Genomic DNA, 24,427 nt, shown 5'->3' on the forward strand with positions numbered 1-24,427 from the left:
AAATGCAAGGGATTACTATACAGTCAAGGACACTGTTCCTAGCGACTCACTTACACTTCCACAAACTCACGGTATGTTCCACTAAAATACAGATTATGACTCCTGCCGTCCCTCTGGGCCCCTGAATCCATTCTCTGGCAGCCCTGGGTATTTCCTTCAACCGCTCTGGATGTTGGAGCAGATCCTCCCCCAACCTTACTTTATAAAACATCCAACAGCTGTTTGAAAATGCTTCCTTTGTTTTGCTCTGGAACTTGTTGCAGCGGATCTTGTTTCCACAGCCCCCAGCCTGCCCGTGGAGCTTTGGTTCTGCCAGTTGCAATGACTCCCAAGCTCTTTGTCAATTCTTTTGAGTCCCGGAACACTTGACGGGCTAGTCGGGTTGCATGTCGCTTTAACCACTGAAGAGCAGGTTCCCAGGCTCTGCTGTGTTTTACAGTCTGCAATTTAATTATGATTGTTTCAACCAGTGTTCCTCCCCAGAATTCAAATAGGCCTTATCAACGTGCGTTCATGCTTCACTTTACCGCCACCTGACCTCTCTCCTAAGGAACTCCTTGGGTTCTCAGTTCAAAGGGAGACTATTTGAGAAAAAAGAATCCAGGAATCGAGTGTTCAGAATTGAGCTAATGGCTGGTTTAGAGTGAAGGATGGTACGCCGGGCGAAATAATTAGTAGGCCTAAGAATCGCCTGGAATTCATAAGAACAATGCAGACTTCTGGACTCTGACCCCAGAGGTCCTCTGATTAAGGATTTCTGTGGTGGTGCTCTCCCCGGTGATTCTGAGGCAGGGGTTCCACATTTTAGAAACCTGGTGGAGAGAGAGCACCATTCCCCTATGGTTTGAAGCAAGTTGGCTCTAGATAAGCTGCAAACTTACCGAGCTCTATTCTCCCTGCGCATAAGTGGCCATGAAAACAGTAACTGCCCTCTCAGTCCCGCAGATTTGAAATGGGAGGAAAATAAGATAATGGACCCAAAACCCTTTTGACAGAAAAGTGCTCCCACCAGTGCAAGGCAGCCTCCTCCTTCTCAGTCTTCTCTTGCCCCAACAGAGCAGCCCCAGCTGGCAGGATCCTGCCCCCACGCCACTAGGCACTTGTGTGGATGCCCTCAAAGGGAGGGAAACCCCCACCTGCCTTTGTCTACTTGGTTCAGAGAGGCTCACCTAGGTTTATGCCCTTCCTAAGAGAGCGAGGTGAGGCCCACACACACTTCTGCCTGAAATCTTGCCCAAAAGGTATCTGGGATGACCCTCCTATATGCCTTAGCTCTCCTTGAAATCTAGGTCCATCTGCATCCCTAATGATCCCATTAACCTATTTCCTACCATATCACAGCAGTCCGGGGGCCACGCAGGTCTTCCTCCACACCAAGGCTTGCCCTTGAAGCTATGTGGTCCACACCCACCCCTTGGCTTTGGCCTTGTTCCCAGGTACAGTACATACCTTTTGAAGTTTAGAGTGATCGAGTTCCCATTAATCTTTTCTTCTTTCCTCTCTTCTAATCCTTTTGGCAAGTACCTAAACAGGGGATTCTACTATTTTTGGCCGCACTCAGCTTGGAATAAGGTAATGGGAGTATCAATTCCAATTAAAGCACTCCACCCTTCTTTGTCCGGTTGCACACCACCCCCCCCCCCCGGCCCCCAAGGCAGCACCTACAAGGGCCTCCACCACTGTGCCTTTGTTCAGTTATCCAGCATGTTCTGAGCGTTTGCAGGTCACCTGGCTCCCACAGAGCAAAGAGGGGCATGGCTCCCCTCCTAAAGCCAAAGTCCTTACCTCACTCGTTCATTCAAGAGATGACCACTGAGCACCCAGGATGGGCCACGCATTGGAGGGATGGCCCAAGGTAGACAATGTTCCTGGTCTTCAGGAGTTTATGTTCTAACCTTCTTAGAGTCAGTATGAGCAAGAACATTGAAGGCACTACAGTGCCCGCCTGTAGCGTTTATGCAGGGTGAGTGGGGCTGGAGAATTCTACCAGAGACAAGGTAGTTAGGAAGGCATCTCTGGGGAAGTGATTTTTGAAGGAAGACTTGAATGAACTGGTCTTAGAAGACTGGGCCCAGAAAAGCTGTTGCATGAGTTTCCCCTCAATGGTTTTCTGTGTTATTCTGCAGAGGGAAGCAATACTTAGAAAGTCTTTCGCTCTGATTATGGTGACATTATAAAGATTACTGCTCGTATATAGTCAGCCAGAATGAGAATTCAGGCTATGACCTGCCACAGCCCTGTTCCCCTTTGCAAAGGAGCTCTCAGGTCAGTGGTGGCAGATAAGCCAAGGGATCCCTCAGAGTAGGCTCCCAAAAAGGCCAGCTTTATCCAGTTAAATTAAGCAGGTTACGAAAGTGTTAAGCTTTTAGAGCCCCAGGAGAGGCTCCTACCCTTCCAAATACCCTGGCCTTTCCAACTGCCTCCTGGAGACTGAAAGTCTTCCCAACCAGTGGTTCATTCTAGAGCCAGGTGAAAGGCTTCTGTGTCATGTCCCCTGGAGAAGGGGCATACTGGCCCTGCCTCCATGCTGGGGTTCAAAAGAGGATCCAGACTCTGTGGGGGGAAGATGGAGAGGAAGAAGCGAGTGCTGGAGAGAGCTAGAAAAGGAAAGTTGGGGGAAAGGGTAGAGCTGAAGAAAGGGGAAATGGAAGGGCTATGTGTCCTTGAGCCATTTATTGGAAGAACGGCAGCTTCTCTAGATTTCTCCAGAGCTTGAGGAATTCGAACACACATGGAGTTGGTCTGAGGGGCTGGCTATGGCTGCTGTCTGTTCCTTCTCTTGCTCCTGTCCTGAGGACTTGTTCCTACATTTCAGAAGGTGGGTTTCCCCAGGGGAGGGAGCCCTGTGTGTCTCAGGCCATTTGCCTCAAAGGAAGTGAAAATGGAAGGTCTGAATAATTAATGGATGAGCATGGTAGGAAAGTGACATCTCATTAAGCAAATGATTTTTCATCTTTAAGAAGAAGCCTAGTGGGTAAGAAAGCCTTAATGGGATGAGACTTCCATGAGAATGTGATCACTGGCACCTGTCTGTCCCACGGGAAGGTTGTGTGAGGTCTAACAAAGAAAGAGATGGGCTCAGATAGGGTAGGGGTGGGAATGAAGCGACTCTCATATTACTCTAGGCCGCAGCTGGAAGGGTAGAAAGAATGGGGAAAAGGGATGGGAAAAAAAAGTCCTAGAGAGTTTTGTGGACTAATTCGATGAATATTTAGAATAATGAAGTAACCAAGTAAATCCTGAGGTCCTCCGGAGGCCCAATTTCCCAGAATCAAAATCAAAGATAGTAATCCCAGAGCCAAGAAGAAATGAAACTTGCATTGCAATCTTTAGAGCTGCAAATCTCTCAAAGAACGCTAAAGGGAATCTGATTTATATCTCAAAGGACACTTCTTAAATTTCCTTTTAAATTTAAACTTCTTTCCTTTTAAATTTAAACTTCTTAAATTTCCTTCTTTAAATTCTCTTTTCCTCAATCTGCATCTGACAGAGACCAAATCCCCCAAACTGTCCTCAACGCCCAAGCTGTATGTTTATGTCCCCTCTTCATTCACCTTTTCTCTTTCCTCCCACCTCTCCAACCCCTTTTCCCTTCATCTCCCAGCTCTGCACAACAGAAGTGTACAAATTGATTTGGAAAAGACAGGACTGTTCCTTAGAGCAGCGCTGCGCACTGGAAATACAATGTGAGTCACATAGGTAACTGAAAATTTTCTAGTAGCTTCATTCACAAAGGTAAAAAGAAATGAGTGAAATTAATTTCAATAATGTTTAACCCAGGATGTCCAAAATACTCTTATTTCAACATGTAATCAATATATAAATTATTGAGGGAGATTTTTGATATTTTTTTAATACTACATTTTTGAAAATCCAGTGTGTGTTTTTTACTTATGTTTACACTTAATTTAAAAATTATGTCAAGTACTTACTAGCCACACGTGGCTAATGGCCATACTGGACAGTACAACATTATAGGTTAGGTGAATGGGCAGGGAAAGGGGAGAGCCTGGGCCTCAAGTACAGGGACATGATCTGGTCCATGAAGACATTTTCACAAGTTGGTACAAGAGCAAAATAGCAAGAATAAGAGCAGTGTGCCGAGTTCTACTTAGGGAAAAATGTATTCGATTTTTAAGTTTTGAGATTGTGTCCCCACCAATGTAAGTTGCTCCTCACAGAAATGATTATTTATAAATTGATAGTTGTAATTGACGATCGTCTTATTCTTCTTCATGTCATTCTGTGGCTAAATAAAAGGTGGGGATTATAGTGCTCCCCCAATTAAAAACAGGTTTTACTGGACCACAAAACCCAAATGGGAGGAAACCACTGTTTTATAACACACATCGTCTTTTATACACTAGCCCGTTTAATTATCCCGACAAGTGCATGATTTTTTACTTTTTATTTTTTTGTTTTGAAATAATCACACACTTTCAGAAAAGTTGGGAGTACAGTGTATAGGACGTTTTTCCCTGGAACCATTGAGAGTGAATTGTTGATCTGGTGCTCTGTCATCCTCCAGATTTTATTGCGTATTTCCTAGCAAGAAAACATAACCTGCAAATCCACAATATAGTCACAAACATCAGGAAGTTGTGTTACCACTGCCTGACACTTTGATTGCATTCAGGTTTGAACAATTGTCTCCAACGTGTTTTCAGTTGGCCTCAGTCTAGAGGAGGTCCTCAGTCTGATGTACACCATCCCAGCACTTCGGGAAGTAACAGGTCAGTTATTCCATAATTAATAAGTAGTTAGTGGGGAGTTAATTGAAAGCTCTGCAAATATCTCTTTCCTCATCAAACTTTTAATTTATTCATTATATGTTTTAATACTGAAATTGTCCCCAGTTTAAGCAGTGGGAGTCCCTGCAGGTTGTCTTCTGTGTCCTTTGACACATGCCCATCATTCTTGAAAGCACTTTCTTGCTTTCCAGCACAATGGATTGTCCACGTTCATCTTGTACTTCTCCTGCATCGTGCTGGGGTAGCCCCCCCTTGGATAGTTTCCTCATCCAACGCCCCTTGCCAGGACTCCTTTATTTATCTTCCCTTATAGTAAATTTTGAATTTCAAAAATCATATTTTCAATTTCCAAGCCTTCTCTCTTTTTCTTTGAACTTTCTTCTTTACTCCCTTCCTTTTCTCTCTCCTTATTTATTTATTTATTTATTTGACAGACAAAGATCACAAGCAGGCAGAGAAGCAGGCGGGGGTGGGAAGTACGTTCCCCACTGAGCAGAGAGCCCAATGTGGGGCTCAATCCCAGGACCCTGAGACCATGACCTGAGCCGAAGGCAGAGGCTTAACCCACTGAGCCACCCAGGCACCTCTCCGCTTTCCTTTTTTAATAGACCGCTGTTCTTATTTCATGGAAGCGATTTTTCTCTTTCTCTCTGATGACATTCATTCATGTTCATTTAGTTCTCTCCTTTTCCTTTACTGTTTCTGTTTTTTCTGGGTGTCCTTCTTGGTTTTGGCCTCTCTGTCTTTCCTGCTGGAGGTCTTTCTCACACATCTGCTGGGCCTCAGCCCGCATTTCTGTATAAGAATGAGGCACCAACTTTAAAAAAAAAAAAAAAAAAAAAGAATGAGGCACCGAGAAGCCAACTGGAATTTGGGGTCAGGGATAGAGATGCCAGATACAATACAGGAGGCTGAGTTCAGTTTGGACTTCAGATACAAAATAAATAGCTTTTTCATATAAGCGTGCCCCAGATATTGTATGGTACATATTTACATGAAGGAATTATCTGTTGTTTATCTAAAATTCGAATGTACTTTGCACATTGTGCAAATGTACTTGTATTTTTATTTGCTGAATCTGGTCACTCCAACTAGGATCTGAGTCAACTAATGGGACCTCAGTTTTTCTTGGGCCTGTCCGTTTCCTCAGAGAAAAATCTTTCAGTTTGCCCTTTGGGGCTGTGAACCCAGCTGCTGAGGTGCTACAAGTCAGGTGTGGGAAGCAGGCAGGTGTGCAAACTCTCTTCAGGGCCGCCATCCAGCCCTCTTCAAAGTGTCTGGTGTCCCTCTCCCGAACAGAATCCTGGAGGAGTGGGGAAGGGGGAAAGGGGGAGAGGAAAGGGAACTAGAAGTTATCTAAATGGGTTTTATTTCAATGTTCAACCAATCCTTCTGTTCTCAGGCCTGCCCAGAACTCTGACCCTTGGAGGTACCTCTTGCCCCCAGTGTCTGAGTCTTTGGGATTCTGGGACTCAAACTGATTTGCTTCTCCAGGATGTTTAGGTTTCATCTTTCTCTGAATATCGTTTCTTTTTTTCATTTGCTGTGTGTTTGTCTAGTGCTCTTTCAGTCTTTGTGAGTTTATGTCATTAAAAAAATTTTTTTTTGCTGAATTTGTTTTGTGAGCATAGAGATAAATGTGAGTGTTCAACCCGCCATGTGTAACTTGGCAACGGTGATTTTTCCATTTATTTTATCGATCAGTATACCTGGATGAGAAATTGTAATGTGTTGCATACTCATATGTCCTGGGGAAGAAAGGTATTTGGATAAACCCAGAATTTTTTCTTCTCCCTTTCTTCCCCTGCCCCCAGTGAAAGACCAAAGGTGACCCTTATGTGGGTTATTTGGCCTTCTAGACTTGGTACTTTGGCATTGTTGGCTCCCCAAGGGGAGCTGGACTGAAGTGCTTATAAATCTTCAATCTTAACCAACTGTGAGTTTTCAACCTAACTGTTCCCCGCAGGTCTGTGGCTTAGAGCAATGAATTTAGATAAGGGCAAGGTTTATTGTTGTTTATTGCTTTACAATAAGTGCCGTTTGCTCATGGTAATTGGTTTACAAAAGCTCTTCAGTCACTAATAAATAAACACCCAGGGTCATTTGTTAAGTTGGAAGGTGAGGGGTCCCAAGGCTCAAGGAGGACTGAGAACCCTGGTCTTTGCCTATTTTCTTGGACACAACCTCTGAAATGAGCCCAGGAAATTTCCAAAATAGTCCGATTACTTCCAAAAATGATTTTCTATCAACTATTGTCATAATTAAACTAGTTGCTGCATGTGGTAAATATTATAGGCAGTAAAATCCAAGCTGCTAATCACACAGACTGGAAGTGAGTAGCAAAAATGGGGCGGGAGAGCCAACAGCTCTCATTTGGCTTGGCCCCATTTTACAGATGATGAAATAGGCTCAGAGAGACTTGGAGCAAGTAAGTAAGTGGTGCCAGTGGATTTAAAGACTTTTTTTTTTTTAATTTATTTGACAGAGATCGCAAGTAGACAGAGAGGCAGGCAGAGAGAGAGAGACAGAGGAGGAAGCAGGCTCCCCGCCGAGCAGAGAGCCCGATGTGGGGCTTGATTCCAGGACGCTGGGATCATGACCTGAGCCGAAGGCAGAGGCTTTAACCCACTGAGCCACCCAGGTGCCCCAGTGGATTTAAATTCATGTTTGTCAGACATTGACTTGTAGAGAAGGATTTCGGCCCTCTTGGATTTTAAGACTCTGAAAGGGCCTGTGTTCATTCTGGGAAAGCAAGGGCTAAAACCAAAGAACTCTGCAAACAGAAATTTCCCATTCTATTTGCCAAACATGGTTTTACACAGTGAATCATTTTTCTAGCAGATATTGCAGGGCAGTAGAATTGGGAGGATGGTGGTCAGGAAGGCTTCTGTTTTGGTTGTGATATCAGCCAAACCAAACCGGAAAAAATATATGGTGGCAAGAGACAAGAATGGGAAATCTTTCTTGGTTCAGTCCACAGTTAAAGAGTACTGTTTTCCCTTTATAGCAGATAAGCTCATCTTCAGGAAAACAAAGAGAACTCTTTCCCCTGACATTAAAAAGGGGGGGGGGGCACCTGGGTGGCTCAGTGGGTTAAGCCTCTGCCTTTTGCTCAGGTCATGATCTCAGGGTCCTGGGATCGAGTCCCATATCGGGCTTTCTGCTCAGCAGGGAGCCTGCTTCCCCACTTCTCTCTCTCTCTGCCTGACTCTCTGCCTACTTGTGATCCCTCTCTGTCAAATAAATAAATAAAATCTTAAAAAAAAGAAAAAAAGTAACTCCAAGCTTGACGGGACTCAGACCTGGGCCCATCTGTCACCTCTATGTAGGGACGTATTAGAGAGAAACACGAGTTCCTGTGAAGAGTTTCATGGGGGCCGGGGCGGGGAGGGTGCTGGGAGATGAATATGTCAGCTACTCTCCGGTAGTCCAGAAGAATCTGACAATGTTGGATTTCTATGTTCATTTTAGTTGTTTTGATGTCTTAACCTAGTAATAAGTTGTTAGTTAATCACTTTTATGCAATAATAAAAGACACTTAAAATGGTTAGTGCTACTTCCTGCTAAGTCCCCCTCCCCAGCATGGAGTGTTATTAAGATACATTTTATTCAGGTAAGTTGGCAATTTTATCAGAGCATGGAGGACACTGACAATTACCCCTCATGCTGCAGCAGACAATATAAAGAGCCTTCGAGTCCTAATCCTAATTTGGTTTGGCCACAAGAATGTACCTTACAGAGGGAGCAACTTTGGTGGCCCTAGAGAGTTTGGTCACCAGGTTACATTATTTTTTATTTTTTTATTTTTTTAGATTTATTTATTTATTTGACAGATAGAGATCACAAGTAGGCAGAGAGGCAGGCATAGAGAGAGGAAGGGAAGCAGGCTCCCTGCTGAGCAGAGAGCCCGATGCGGGGCTCCATCCCAGGACTCTGGGATCATGACCTGAGCCGAAGGCAGAGGCTTTAACCCATTGAGCCACCCAGGCGCCCCACCAGGTTACATTATTTTGATTGTAGAGAAGGCCCATATTCCTGCTTCAGAACTTAGAAGCTGGGGGTCAGTACGTAGGGAGATAAGTGATTAATAAAGGTGTTAATAAAGGTGTTAAAATGGGTATAAATAAATGTGAGTAGAATAGGTATAATGAAATGTGTTATATATGTTAATAAATAATAATAAATGTGTTAAAATGGGTATTCTGTGTTGAATCTGAGCTGCATGAGTTTTTAGATCAAGTTCATATAAGAACATTCTTGAATTCTGACTGGTAATTGACTTCCAATTACCAGTGAGGTCAGCATGTCCATGGAAATCTACCATGCACAGACACTAGAAAAACAGTCATTCCCAATTTCTGCCATGTGACCCCCATATTACCTTGCTGATGTGTTTGAGTTTTAGTCCCTTGGTTTAAGTGGAGAGGAGAACCCTCTTTACAAGGTTACCATGTAGGGGAGTCATTGCCAACCTTGATTTGGCAAAAATCAAGAGCCTTTCTGACGTTGTTGCAGATTCTCAAGGTATTTCAATGCATCCTGTTATGCCCTCCCCACCAAGTGCATGCCATCAGGTAATGAAATGGAACGATGGTGGGGTGACGTAACTCCACAAAGTTGGAAATTCTTGATATTGTAAGGTCATAAAACGAAGAATAGGGGCGCCTGGGTGGCTCAGTGGGTTAAAGCCTCTGCCTTCGGCTCAGGTCATGATCCCAGGGTCCTAGGATCAAGCCCCACATCGGGCTCTCTGCTCCGCAGGGAGCCTGCTTCCTCCTCTCTCTCAGCCTGCCTCTCTGCCTAATTGTGATTTCTCTCTGTCAAATAAATAAAATATTTTTTTAAAAAAGAAATAAAATGAAGAATAAAGGAAGAAGTGACTTGACTTCATGATGACTAAGATGACAATCTCAGCACATCATTTAATTGCTGTTGCCAAAGGAGGAGGGAGGAGGAAAAAAAGGCAGGGAGAGGAGGGGCGGGGGGAGAGCTGCCTCAGTTGTGACAGTTCGACTAGACCATAAATTAAGTTAATTATTAGTATTAGCTGTTCCTTATTATTTAATTCAGTAGCGCCACTCTGTAATTCTACAACTTGTACGTTGGCACAGCATTTTGTAATGGAGCTGTGTGCAAGATCCTATACAAAATTAAGTTTACTACTCCTGTTATTATAGTTTAGGAGTCACCCTTACCCAGCTGGCATGGTCATGAATTAGGAAGATGAACTGCTAAGGAAGAGGCTGAGAGGAAGCTGATGTTTGGATAAAGGTTAAGTAGGATGAAATCTGCAATAAAGCCAAAGGTGTGGGTTCTCTTTCCAATTTTGTCATCATTTTGACCTTTTAGCATGGAGACAAAATAAAAATGTTTATCTTCTATCTACCCGCCCGGGATGTAATAGAGAACTCTGGGAGACTCTAGGAGAGAAACGGAGACTCCAGTAAAGAAATGCATTAAGTAAATGTCAGGTGATACAAGCCTTGACGGTCTTCCAGCTACAACACTTTGAAAAGCGATTTCTTTAGGAGACAGAGGACAGAAAGCAATAGGGTTTCAGATTAATACTTCTGCAGTGCACATATGGTAGGGCACTTCTAGGACTATAGGTAAAAGAAGTCCATGGGACGTTTGGCAAATGTCTTTGTGTCTACATAGTTATTCTTCCTTAGAGCATCAAGATTTTTCTTAGACTATTTTATGTAGAGGATTATGAAAAAGGATAGGAGTACCTTTAAAAACACTTTACAAGAAGTTTTTAAACAATAAAAATAATATGTAGAAACACAAGAAAGCAGGATCACATGCGCAAAATTCAAGCATTCAATAACGATCTAGTAAGCCCCAACTGTCTTATGTGCCAGGCATTGTGCTTAGGTCTAAGATTGTGGTGGTGAGTGATCAAAATTGGGATCTAGTTTCCACGGAACTGAAAAGTTGCATACTTTCTGGATTTAAAAGAAGGAGTCCTGATCATCTGAAACGTGTTTTTTTAAGTAGGCTAGACGTAAGCAGTCAATGAGAAACAATTTATAGTGGCTTGGTATTCAAGCTGTGGAGAGCCAAATAGGTAGGGGTGCTATCCTGAGTTCATCCGAGCCCTCTTCATTCTTATCTCCACCTCTATTCCCACTGGATTTTTGGCAGCTGAAGGATCGGTCATCCCTCTGGGATTTCCCAAGACTCATTCAGGCAGGTTGTTCAAGTTTCCTGCCTTTCTCTGCGGCTATGTGCATTCCCCAACTTGGTTCACGAGGGTGTCAAGGAAGGAAACCCTTCTTCTGAATTTACTGATCCCAATTTTGGAAAGTGTTTCTGAGAGAAAGAGACACCCAGTGTCACGGGTTTCCTATGTTGAGGCTCCACCTGCATCTGGAAAAGGGAGAGCCATTTAGCTTAGTGGCCTGCTTGCCTGTACTGTATGGCATGGATAATAATGGGTAGGTGGTCTGGCGATGTAAGATGACTAAATCCTTTGTTGACATCCCCTGAGCCCCCACCGTTGCCCAGGCATCACAGAAAGGGGTGGCATAGTCCTAGCCCTTGATGGATTTGTAATCTAAACTTAACGTATTTAACATTTAAAGGAGAACTTAAAAATACGCAGGTTAATTCCACTTCCTAAATATTTATTAATTGCCATTAGCTTGGGCCATTAAACACTATCTTTTTAAACCCCCATCTTTCTTTGCCCTCGCTAATGGAGCGTTCTCAGTAATAGGCTTTTTCTCTTTCTTTCAAATGTTCTTCTATGGCTCTTCTCTTTAAACTAAACTAAGGAAATATTATCATAGCTGAAATCTTTCCCTATTCAGCTAGAAATGAGCATTTAACTTAAAACAGATTGCAGGTTAAGCTTTAGAGGCCATTAATTAGTAACAGTACCACAGGAGCATGGTGACTGGATGGCTGAAATTGGGCAGAACAGGCCTAATTTTTGCTTCTTATGTGACATTTGTCCTTCAAAAGTACATTAAATGACTGGATGAGGTAACTTGGTAGAATTTCAGCATGTGGCCAGGCACATGGAAAGTTCTCAGTGACTGTTCTCTGCCTTTCCCCCTCTCCTATCTACCTTCTTTTCTCTCACTAGTTCCCAGGCGTTCCACTGGATTATGGAAACAATGCCTCAAACTCCCTCAACCTTTCTCCACCTAGAACTTATCTCTTTGGCTTCCCTTGCTTGGTGGACTCTTCTGATAACCTCCCACCACCCCCAGGTTCCCCTGCGGCCCTGCTCTTCCAGTCACCCATCCTCCACTCCGTTTCGTCCTTCTCTTCCTCTCTGATGCTTCCTTACCTTGATCAGCTAACATGCTCTATTGCAAAGTCCAACACAATTTTCTCTCAATTCTTTTCTTCTTAAGTTACGGGCTCTTTTCTCCTACCTACTGGACCAAGCTTCTTGAAAGAAAGTCTACGCTCCCCCTGGTTCCTCATCTAAAATCTGCTCTTTGCTTCTTGCAATCTGGCTTCTGCAGTTATTAAAATTGCTTTTCTGGAGACCAGTCATAATCTATTTACCAGATGGAGTGACCTCTTCTCATTCCTCTTCCACCTGTCCAGGGCATGTGATCCACTCTCCTGATTGAAATTTTTCTTATTGTTTTTATCTCTATCCACTGCTCTTTACCCTGAGCTGCTTCTGTTTTGATCTTGATTCGGGTGCAATAAGAATTGGCTAGGGAGTGATCCTAAGAATCCAAACCCAGGTTAAATCCAATGAAATCTGATTAAATACACACCACTTAAGTCTGATTTCTGGTCCTAGTGATCCTTCCTTAGAGCATCAAAATTTTTCTTAGACTATTTTATGTAGAAAATTATGAAAATCAGATTTAATTGATCTGGGGGCTGTACCCTGACATTTACTTCCTAAAGGCTCCTCAGCAGATTCTCAAGGACCACTAGGACTGAGAACCATAACTCTATAATATCTACTTTTATCTTCAATTCTTACCTTATTCCTATTACATAGACCCAATTTTTTAGCTCTTTGCTGAGATTCTCAGCCTTAATGCTCCACAGCACTTCACATTCTAGGTGGTCCAAATCAAACTCACGTTCCCAAGTCTAAGAATCTCTTCTAAGTTTACAGGGCTACCATTCTCCTAAGCTGGAAACCTAGAAGCCACCCTTAAAAATGCCCTTGGCTTTCCCCCCAATTCACTTATTTGCCATGCCTTCTAGATTTTATTGCTGACAACTTTTTTTTTTTAAGATTTTATTTATTTACTTGACAGAGAGAGATCACAAGCAGACAGAGAGGCAGGCAGAGAGAGAGAGAGGGAAGCAGGCTCACTGCTGAGCAGAGAGCCCGATGCGGGACCCGATCCCAGGACCCTGAGACCATGACCCGAGCCGAAGGCAGCGGCTTAACCCACGGAGCCACCCAGGCGCCCCTATTGCTGACAACTTTTAAATCTATTTTCACTACCATCATCCAGTGCCCCATTTCAGGACTTTATTGTAATAACTCCTTACCTGGCTTCCCTGCCTTCAGTCTTGTCCCTCTTTGTTCCATCCGCCACCTGCTAGTAGATAGATCTGATTGTATCCACTCAATAACTACTACTGGATTTCTCTTACCCAAGAGTAAAGTCTAAATTCCTTAGTGAGGCCCTCATGATCTACCCCAGTTCTCTAAAACTACTCTCCTCTAACCTAGATTCCCACTCCATGATGTTGCCCGTAATGCAGTCTTGGTTCCTCAATCAAGACATGTGTTCCTTCTTGTCTTTACTTACACTACTCTAAGAGTGGATTCAACTCAGATGGTCCAAATGAAGAGGATATTTAAGAGACACAGTCAAGGTAAAGGGAAACCACAACAGTGTTTAAGACATACAGAAACTGGGGCACCTGGGTGGCTCAGTGGGTTAATGCCTCTGCCTTCAGCTCAGGTCATGATCTCAGAGTCCTGAGATCGAGCCCCGCATCGGGCTCTCTGCTCAGCAGGGAGCGTGATTCCCCCTCTCTCTCTTTGCCTGCCTATCTGCCTCCTTGTGATTTGTCTGTCAAATAAATAAATTAATTAAAATTTAAAAAAAAGACATTCAGAAACTAGCAGAGTGGAAAGCTCTTACCTTCGATAAGCTCAAAAGGCCAAGGGGATTAGATAGTATCACCACAGCCTAGAGAGAGCTAGAGTCATGGGAAAGGGGGCCATGAGTAGGAGCTGTAGGCTGGGAACGTGGCATCCACTGCCGAACCACAGTGCTGACCCAGAGATGGGACAGTGAATAAACACCCAAGCTCTCTCTCCTCCTGCCCTCTAATCTTTGGCAGGTATCTTTGATTGGCCAAACTCTACTAATACCCAGCCAGCCACCAAGGATGGTCAGATGGTGCAGTCTCTAGATTATAAAGCAGGGCAGAGAGAGGCAGAGAAAGGAATGGTGGTGTGTGGGAGGGGGAAATTAAATGGAGAGATTAATAAATGGAATTTAATGGGAGATTAAATTAACCACAGAATTCCCCTTTATATATAGTAAAATCCCTTGTATCTTACAGGACATGGTTCAAATGTTGCCTTTTATGTCGTCTTCCCACATTTGCCAATCCCAAGACCCAGTTATTATTTCACTCTTCTATGTTCCTTTGGCTGTTGTTATGTCCACGTTACTGCAGCTATCAGTCTGACTTATGATGCAATTATTTATGTATCTGATTCCATCTTTTGCATCATATTTTGTGCTGCTGGAGGAAGGGGATAGCACTTCCTCTGGCGCCGTGCCTTGCAGGTAACAGGCACGCAGTAACTGTTGGTTGAATTTAATTGCCTTTTCATGTTATCGCCTTCTCTGCCTCTGTCAGGGAGATTCATACATACTTGTAAAGTGTAGTTCTCACATTTTTTACATTCCCACTCTTCTTAAGAGTTCCTTTTAGTCTTCTTCAGCTTCTTGCTTCATTTTCTCCTACTTACTGCATTTCTTAAGTTAGATACTTCAAGCCTCAGCTCACCCTCAAATTGGGAATACCGCTGTCACTGACCCTGGCAAGGGCCTCTAGCTAGTTTCAGTCCATGTCTTAAGTGGTGCATATGAAATGTTTTTTTTTCTCTAATTTATGCATGCACCGAGCTTAAAAATGAAGTTGCAGAACCCAATTTTTTATTCTTCATTGGACTTTAAACTCTTCTGAATAGAAGTTATGCTTGGCTTAACATGTTTTGCATACAGAAAAGGCTGTGAGCTGCTTCCATTCTTTATAAATACCAATAGCAAGGGCAGCTAACATATTTTTATTATGCAAACGCTATTCTGCACTGATAGTTTTGATGCACAATGGTATGTGGTTTTGAGATTTCTGTATGAAAAGGAGTATTTTTAGACCCAATAAAAATATTATTCTACATTTGTGACATTACTAATGATAGAAATAATGGCAAAAATTATAATTGCCATAGCAGTTCTGAGTTTTCATCTCAAATATTGTATTTTTCATATTAAGAAGTTCAACTTGACTTTTTTTTTAGCTTTTCTTTTTCTTTCCTTAATATGCTCACTCCTTCTACTTTCTTGAACACATGGAACATAGTTGTTACAGTTGTTTTAATGTCTTTGTCTTCTAATTTTATCACCTGTGTCATATCTTTTTTTGTTTGTTTGTTTTGTTTGTTAGGGAGACAATTCTGTTTATTTTCAACCAAGAAACAAAGTGTGGAGGTGCTCTATCCAAGTGGTGAAAAGATACAAAAGAGGGGTGGGGTGGAGAGGAGACCCAATAATGCACAGCATCATTCTAAGCGAGCTCCCGCTCTTCATTCTAACACTTGAGCCAAGAACAACCATCCTTTCTCACTAAGGCTGCAGAAGAATGGAAACTGGACTCAGTTTATCAGCTCCTACAGGGCAAGCAGAGCAAGAGGCTCTTTTAAGCTGATGGAAGAGGTCACTGTGGTCTGTTGGGAGCCCTGTAGCAAGCACAGAATGGATGCTGACAGTGGTCCACACGGCCAATGGGGGCCAGTCTTGGCTCCCGAGGTCCTAGGCTTCTCTCTTCTCTTGGTCCTAGGATTCTCAGTGATAAGCTTGTCAGTCAAATACAGTTGGCCCATGTGGACCTGTGGATGATTTATTCCAAGGTCTCTTTTGGTTTTATTCACTAGGGTTTGAATTTCTTCAGGATCCTTTACATTCTTATTGTCCTCCTGACATCATAAGTTCTTTAACTGAAGGAGCTGAAATGCTTGCTCTTTCTCAGCATTGCTTGTTACAGATTCAACATTTGTGTGGGGCTGGAGGCAGCCATTTTGGAAAGAAAGATATTTATCCTTCTTTCTTTCTTTCTTTCTTTATTTTTATTTATCTCCTCTTTGAGGAGGCCCCAAGTTTAACCTAACCCATAAAACTTCAGCCTAGGGGCACCTGGGTGGCTCAGTGGGTTAAAGCCTCTGCCTTCGTTTTAGGTCATGGTCCCAGGGTCCTGGGATCGAGCCCCGCATTGGGCTCTCTGCTCAGCAGGGAGCCTGCTTCCCTTCCTCTCTCTCTGCCTGCCTCTCTGCCTACTTGTGATCTCTGTCTGTCAAATAAATAAGTAAAATCTTAAAAAAAAAAAAAACAAAAACAACTTCAGCCTACGTAAAACCACAAAAGAAATAAAATGTAGTGGGCCTCGGTCTTGCCTAGAGCGCTGGGCCTCGGCCTCGGAGAGCCCGCCTGCGTCAGATCTGTTTCTGTGGGTTGATTGATTTGTTTTCCTCATTATGGGTTGTATTTTCCTGCTTCAGTTTGCAAGCCTGATTAAAAAAAAAAAAAAGAGTATCAAGAAAAACATTGGATTCCAGGCATTATGAATTTCACATTATTGGCTGTTGGATTCTCTCTGTCTTTCTATATTCCTTTAAATATTTTTGAGTTGTGTTCTGGGACACAATTAAGTTACATAGAAACAGTTTGATCCTTTGGAGGCTCCCCTTTCAATTCTGATAGGAGCAGACCAGCTGGGCCTACTAAAGAGGCGGTAGCTTTCAGATACTCAGTCCAATGCCCAATGAGTTAGAAAGTTTTTCCATTTAGATTGTTGGGAATGTGAAGTATTTCCAGCTCTGTGTGAATGCCAGTAATTGCTTCTTTCAGCTATTTTTTTTTTTTCTTGGCCTCAGGTAGTTTCCATACACATCTATGTTAATTAAAGACTCAAAGGGGAGCCCCTGCAGATCTCCAGTACTTTCTCTGTGTTTAGCTTTCACCTCTCTGGTCATCTACCCTATAAATCCTAACTGCCTTAGCCAGTCTGAATTCTCACCTCTGCCTCTTCAACTCAGGAAAATTTCCAGGCTTTGTTGGTGTTCTCATGCCTGCGCTGTAGCCTGGAATCCCTCTGGGCAGTAAGCTGGGGTAATTATAGGTCCACTTCATTTGTTTCTCTTCTTTTGAAGATCACTGTCCTCTGCTACGTGTTGTCCAATATTTGAAAACTATTGTTAATAGTTAACTCAATTGTAACTCAAACCACTGAAATGATTTTCATTTGTTTAAGGTAAGGGGTAAATCAGATCCCTGTTATTCTATCATGGCCGCAAATGAAAGTCACAGATTTGACTTTTAAATGGGGGATGGGGAAGTATATTGGACCAATTTTGTATCAGAAAAAATAAGCTAGAGTATGACCATGGCTCAGTCATTTAACCTCTTCTTAGCTTTACTTTCCTCATCTGTAAAGTGAAGAGGTCGGTCTATACCATCATTAGGTTCTTCCCTGGTTCTTAAATTCTGTACTTATATAATTCAGCATAGGTTTACCTTTGCAGAGAAAATGGATATATAGTCTTCAAAGTGCTTGTTTAAAGATCTGGATCTATGAAGCTTTTACTTTGCCATGGTAAAGTAAATTTAGAAGAGAAGATTTGTTTTTAGTGGATGAAGAAGAAATCTTAAGTTACAGGCTTGGGAGGGACAATACAAATCCCATAACACATACCTGGGAAACGACCAAACAATTTGAAGAGGGCAAAATGTATAGGAATATTCTTTGTTTCATTATTGTTTACAGGGCCTAGGTATCATGTTTGAACATAGTGAGTGGTCAATCAATATCTGTCAAATATCTTACTTGATACTTGAAACCATTTTTCTCACAAGGAAAAGTGACTGAAAACCAATTGTTTTTCAGTATATAGAAAAAGTTGGAAACAAACAAAAAACCCATCAACATTGGGATTGCTTAGTGGTATAGCCATATAATGGAATATTATGCAAGAATAATAATACTGAAACAGTGTGGCATGCATTGATATGGAAAGCTTTCCAAAATATGTTGTTAAACTGAGGGTTGCTGGGGGGAGGTGCAGGGATAGGGTAACTGGGTGATGGACTTTGGGGAGGGCAAGTGTTATAATGAGCACTGGGTGTTACACAAGACTGATGAATCACAGACCTGTACCCCTGAAACAGATAATACATTGTATGTTAATTAATTGAATTTAAATAAAAAATTAAAAAATATGTTGTTAAATAAAAATGTGAGATCACCATCTAAATTTTTATATCCTTACTTATATATTTCCCAATAAAAATATTTAAAAAGGAGTTGAAAAAGCAATGTGTATAATAGTCCATTATTTTATATAATATATATTAAGTATAAATAAAATCTGTGTAAGGCTATATAATTATACACATCAGAGAATACATCTAGAGAGTATAAAAACTGGTGTCACTAGTGCCGCAAGGAAGGAGGACTAGGGGCAGAGTGGAGGAGAGGCTCATTTTTCCCTTTATGCCCTTTCATATACCCTTTGCATGTTTTATCATGTGCATATGTTATCTCATTTTTAAAACTGCTGCGACTTGATATATACATGCATATATATATTCTTCTTCTTTTTCAGTAAAGTAGCCAAAGTTCTCCAAAAAGGTTAGATTTCCATAAAGCAGTCTGGGAAATGTCCCCCATCTCTAGATTACTTGCTTAAAGGAGCCAGACCCTACCCACTCTTTCTACTACTACAGGGCACTTCCATGACTATAATTTATTCCTTATTCCTTATGAAAAGAATCATCATGGTAAATAAGCAAGCATCATGCTTGTTTGAATATGGGAGAGAAAGAACAAGGCCATTCGTTTCCATGATTCTATATAGTATTTACGGTGTTTAATTAACGTTTATACTCTAACCTACCTTTCTTTCTGGCTTTCAGAGGTGCTGCCAAAAAAGCACAGGATGTAGGAGCTGAAGAGTGAGGCTGTGTGATTCACCAGATGTTAACCTGTGGCCAAGTTGCTCCTTCTCAGCGCTGCAGGTAACGTGTAAATATGTTTGTAAGAGTGAAAGAACACCCACAAAGTGGGTTGCTACCCAGTATGTTTTAGGAAGAGAGTACACCTCTGGAGAGCTATCTTAAAACAATGACTTTTAGCCATAACCTGTGTGTCCCTACACTTGTCTGAGGCACCTCACATAAAACCCAAGTATTTCCTAGAAGACACCGCGAGATATTTGGAAACATATGTGCAAGTCCCAAAGTAAAAATCCAAGGCCGATGTAAGTCAGAAAAAGTGCTAGGACTTGCTATTATACATGCCTAAGGCATTTTCTTCTGACTCTGTTATCTGCTTTAAAATCTCTGGTGCTGTTGTCTAGTTTTTGAATTCTTGAAATGCCAATGTAGCAAGTGGATAGTTAATGCCAGAAAGAGTCCTCCAAGATCTAAGTAGCCAATGAACGAATATGGAGAATAAGATCCTGACTTCAAGAGGCTTATTTTTGTCATATGGGAGATATTAGTATGTAGAAATCATTATAACACATGTATAATAGGAAGGAAAACATTGCTGTCAAAGGGGGAAATGTTATTTTGATACAAATATACAGTATGATACCACACACACACACACACACACACACACACACACACACACACGGCAGTGTTTTGGAAGGTTTATATGTTGGCAGGAAGTGTCCTCCTGCTTTCCTCCCCAATCTGAGTCAAAGATCAAGAATTTAACAAAAGGGAGGACACTACTTATGATGCCAGATCTAGCATATAAAAATGCAAGTTGCTCAGTTAAATTTGAGTTTCAAGTAGACAAGTAATTTCTTAGCATAAATATGTCTCGTGCAGTATTTGGGAAATCCTTATGCTAAAAAATGATTTGTTGTTTATCTGAAAGTCAAATTTAGTTAGATATCTTATATTTTATCTGCCAATCCTAGCTGCTCATAGAGTAGAAGTAGCTGCATTTTATGTTGTTTTTCCCTCACTTCTTGGTTCCCTCATGATAAGATGAGTTTCTATTGACACCTTCCAGCAAGGGATGAGAATACAGCTGAATTCTTGCTGTGTTGCAGAGCTGGAATGTGGGAACAGCCTATAGACTGACTTGCCTCAAGAAAAACTATGAGACAGACCTCCTTCTCCCCCACAAATAAACCAGATGGAGGTGACTTTATTATGTATGGGATGGGAGCTGAGATTTAAAAATTTGGATATTAAAGGAGAAGGGGACTCCTGAAGGCTGGAGGACTTGAAGAAATTCCATACCATAAAAATCTGTGGAGGGAGTGAAGGGAGGGGTTTTGTAAGCTGGGTCAGTGACCGCTGGCTATGAGCTGGGAGGCACCTGCTATGCGGAGTCAGGCTGACGGAGATCCTGGTTTCAGGTCACACCAGCTTCCAGAGATGGAGAACACAGGAGTGAGAAGACAAAGGTAATGATTGGGGCACATAGGTGGGTTTGTCCAATGAATGGGAGAGGGTCTTGGGGACCATGTTAAGGATTCTGGGCTTAATCCACAAAGCAACGGGACTTCTCTAGGGGTTTCTGAGCAGGAAATATCATGATCAGGGTTATGCCTCAGGAATATTAGTTTGGCAGCTCTTCATAGAGGGATTTTGAAGGGGAGAAAGTGGGGACCAGGTGACCAGTTGAGAGGGGATATAGTCAAGGCTTTTGATAGTCCATACGGCATCTCTATGTGGATTATGAAGGTACAACTCCCCTGAGGGAATGCAGACCAGAGCAGTCATTTTGGCAAAAGACTGCCAGGCCACATGGTTTGGTACCACACCAGGGGCTAGATTTCAGCCCCCATTATCCTCTCAGTTACTATCGTAGTTGGTTAATTAACACTAGTGGCTTAATGCAATAAAAATTTATTCCTTGTTTATGTCACAGTCCACTGCTTGTCGGATGGCTCTTCTCCTAGTGGACAATCAGGGATCCTTGCAATCTACCTATCTTAGAGTGAGACCATCTGAAATATCTAACCTCCAAGATCACCAAGGCAGAGGAAGAAAGAGCTGGAGGTTCTTACATGAACACTTATAACCAGAGTAGGAAGTAACAATATCATTTCTGTCTGCCACCCATTGACTAGTACGTGGTTGCAACGTTAGTAGAAAGGAGGCTGGGAAAATTGAAGGATCAGAGTAAGTTGTGCTGCTTTGAGTCTAGAAAACTTTGGAAGATGATTTTAGCAGCTGAAGATGATTGTAAGCATATTAGGGGAAATCTGATGTACTTTATTCAACTTTCATTTCAACTATAATAAAAATATTGTTTTTCTTATATAAGCAATTTAATGAGCATCTATATCTAGCAGTTTGGTTTTTCTAGACTGTATACGTGGGAAATTATGAGTCTTCAATACAGGAGGTACCTCCAGACGTTATGGTTCATGCTACTCTCTGTCAGAGTATGACTGACTTAATCCTAAAACCATTATGTATACACACACATGCACACACACACGCATTCACACACCCATGTTAGTTTGTGTCGGTTAAAATTTGTTTTACTTCATCCGCATGTGATACTGGGTTTGTTGTAATGAGTGTAAAATTTGTCCCATGTCCTTGATGAACAAAGTGGTAAGTGGTAATTGGTAGATAATGAAAAAAGGATTAAAAACTCTCCTTACAGAATCGAAATGATCTGAGTGCAACCTTGTTTACCAGAGCTTCAGTTAGCCTCTCTGTTGCTAATTTAAGCTCACAGAAGACAAAGGTACCCTTCGAATATTCAAAATACTATTGCATGGTCTCAGATAATCAAAATAGACTCCTGGCCAATCAGAATTTTGCCCTATTGGTGAATATCAGTCCTGATATACAACCAAGAACACTTTAAGTACAAGGTCATGAGGAATCATGCAGAGCTTAAATAAATATTTCAGACTCATCCGTGGTGTCCATGTTTCTTGGACTTCCAGGCAAATTCAGATTTTAAGTACTAGATTTAGTGCTTAGACTTAGTTTCACTCCATTTGGTGAGTAAAATATGATCACCACAGCCATATCTATCTGGGAGGAGTCGGTACATGCATTCATTATAAGTTGGAGGATAGAACTAATCAAGCACATTTTGTCTTAGAGGCACACAGAATATTAAAAGTGAAAGAGCTGCATAGATTCTTTTATTAAGCCCTTATTCTAAAAATGAAAAATACTCCCGTAAAAGGAAAGACAAAGTTAATTGGATTTCTTCTATTATTTAGGAATGTGGACATAAGTATGTGGAAGGTTTCTTAGGCTACTTTAAGAATAGCTATTAAAAGGTATTACAACTTCCTTGGAAACCATTTGGAGGATCTAACAACATGTGAAGACAATTTTTTTTTTTTTGGCCAAATCCTTTCCATTCATGTAAAGTCACTTTCTTCATTCATTCATTCCTTCACTCATGCATTCATGTAATGTTCACTGAGCATTTCCAATAGCACAAGCATTATTCTAGACACTGCGGACCCCATCTGGTTCAATGATCCTTCATTAGGATTTTGCTTTTTGTAAATGAAGTATTAAGCCTGGCAGAATATTGGGTTGAGAGCAGAAGACCTGATTCTAAATGTGATTATACTGAACTTTGACTTACATTAATGATATGAAATAAGTCATCAACCAAGCCCAAAATCTCATTCATGGCTTGTCACTTTTTCATCTAATCCATTATCATGTCCTTCACGATTTCTGGAATTCACCTCCTGCTGTCCATTTCATCTTCTGATTATCTTATGTTTAAATTACTTTATACAGAGCTGTGCCACATGGGATTGTGTTGGTCATCTACTGCCTGTGGTGGAGATAACAGTGCTCAGCAAACACCCATGCGGTCCTTTGTATTTCCCAGTCCCCCTTGTTGTTAATTCAGAGCTACAGAATTTCTTCTTCTTTTACTAAAAAGCTTTATTGATTTATTTATTTTTAGAGGAGGGGTGAGTGGCAAGAGAGTCTTCAAGCAGACTCCCTACTGAACGCAGAGCCTGACCCCAGGCTGGATCTCACCAACCATGAGATCATGACCTGAGCCAAAAACAAGAGTCAGATGCTTAACTGACTAAGTCACCCAGGTGCCCCAGAGTGATATGCTATTTCTATATTAGATATTCACAAACTCTGATAGAATTAGCTTTTAATAAAATTTGTCTGTAGGTTAGCTTTTAGAATGTCTATCTTTCCTATGTGAAGACAGTTTAGTTCCATTATCCTAGGGCTTTCACCTTTTTGCTGATTTTAAAAGGAGCCATGAGTGTTGCCTTTACGTAATTCATTATTTCTACTGAGCTCACTTTGTGACATTGTGAGGGGGGCTGAGTCATTTTGTTGGTGAGATGCTAGATGGTCCATGTGGAGGCAAATTCCAACAGAGTCTACCTGACTTCATGAACTAAACACTTACTGGAAACAATGCATCAGAGAATTTGCAGAGACCAATATGAAGATTGAGCTTGAGTTGAATTGCTAAGGACTGGGGACAGAAGGACAGAGTAGTAAGATCTGTATGTGAATGTTAGAAAGATGAGAGAGTTGTCGAAAGCTGAAGGGGAAAGTGAGGGAAAGGACTGCAGCAGGTTGTCAGTGATATTAGTCCCTTGTGTATCCCCCTCCCCCACTTCTACTACATGCTCAGGACCAGAGCCCCTGCTGAAGGGGCAGCTGCCACCACCTTGACAAGGTAGTTTGGATTGGAATAAATACTTGACTGAGGCCCAAAAGACCTGTGATGTGACTTAGTAGAGAAAGATACAAAGCCCCGACAAGATTTCCTTCTCTGGAGAATGTGAATCAAGAAACAGAAAAACTTAAGACTATGTCTTATACTATGAAATTACAATGGAACAAAAATCATGAGCCCCAGAAACCAAAAGGTAGACTAAAAACTAGAAGTCAGTTGGGGGCACCTGGGTGGCTCAGTGGGTAAAGCTTCTGCCTTTGGCTCAGGCCCTGATCCCAGGGTCCTGGGATCGAGCCCCACATCAGGCTCTCTGCTCAGCAGGGAGCCTGCTTCCCCCTCTCTCTCTGCCTGCTTCTCTGCCTACTTGTGATTTCTCTCTGTCAAATAAATAAATAAAAATCTTAAAAAAAAAGAAGTCAGTTGGCACTGAGAAAAGAGCAGAAGAACAGAAAATGAGATGGGGAACGTGAGAGGGATGGAGATGTGTGCGGATCAGATCTCCAGCTGCCTTGGTGTCTGATGGTGCTTCAGCCACAGGGTCAGTTTTAGTTCATGCATTTTGAACTGAAAACAGTTCAGATCCTCTTTTCCTTGGAGTAACCTGAGTTGTTTGGTTCCTTGCACCTTAAAAAGCTCAGGTAGGTTGAATGGACTTCTCTGCCGTTTGACAGAAGTGCCCAGAAGACAGGGAGTGTATTTTAAACTAAATGATCAGCCTTGAAAGAAATATAAGTTAGCTCCCCTTGACCCAATCCATGTGAGTTTACAAGTGT

The 24,427-nt window shown here is 41.9% G+C and overlaps 1 protein-coding gene and 1 pseudogene across 5 annotated transcripts in view; one reads left to right on the forward strand and one right to left on the reverse strand.

Annotated features, from left to right (window-relative positions):
* FUT8 (fucosyltransferase 8) overlaps nt 1-24,427 on the forward strand; it is a 398,079-nt gene that overhangs the window by 51,950 nt on the left and 321,702 nt on the right. For 4 of the 5 annotated variants that reach the window (XM_046008252.1, XM_046008253.1, XM_046008254.1 and 1 more), the window contains one exon: nt 18,899-19,000. The gene's annotated coding sequence lies outside the window, so the exon portion shown is untranslated. Of the gene's footprint in view, nt 1-18,898; nt 19,001-20,361; nt 20,410-24,427 lie in introns of all 5 variants that reach the window. The other variant, XM_046008251.1, reaches the window with a different exon arrangement.
* LOC123943665 lies at nt 15,601-16,007 on the reverse strand (annotated as a pseudogene).

Source organism: Meles meles, chromosome 6, assembly GCF_922984935.1.
Source record: "Meles meles chromosome 6, mMelMel3.1 paternal haplotype, whole genome shotgun sequence".
Classification (NCBI taxonomy): Eukaryota; Metazoa; Chordata; class Mammalia; order Carnivora; family Mustelidae; genus Meles; species Meles meles.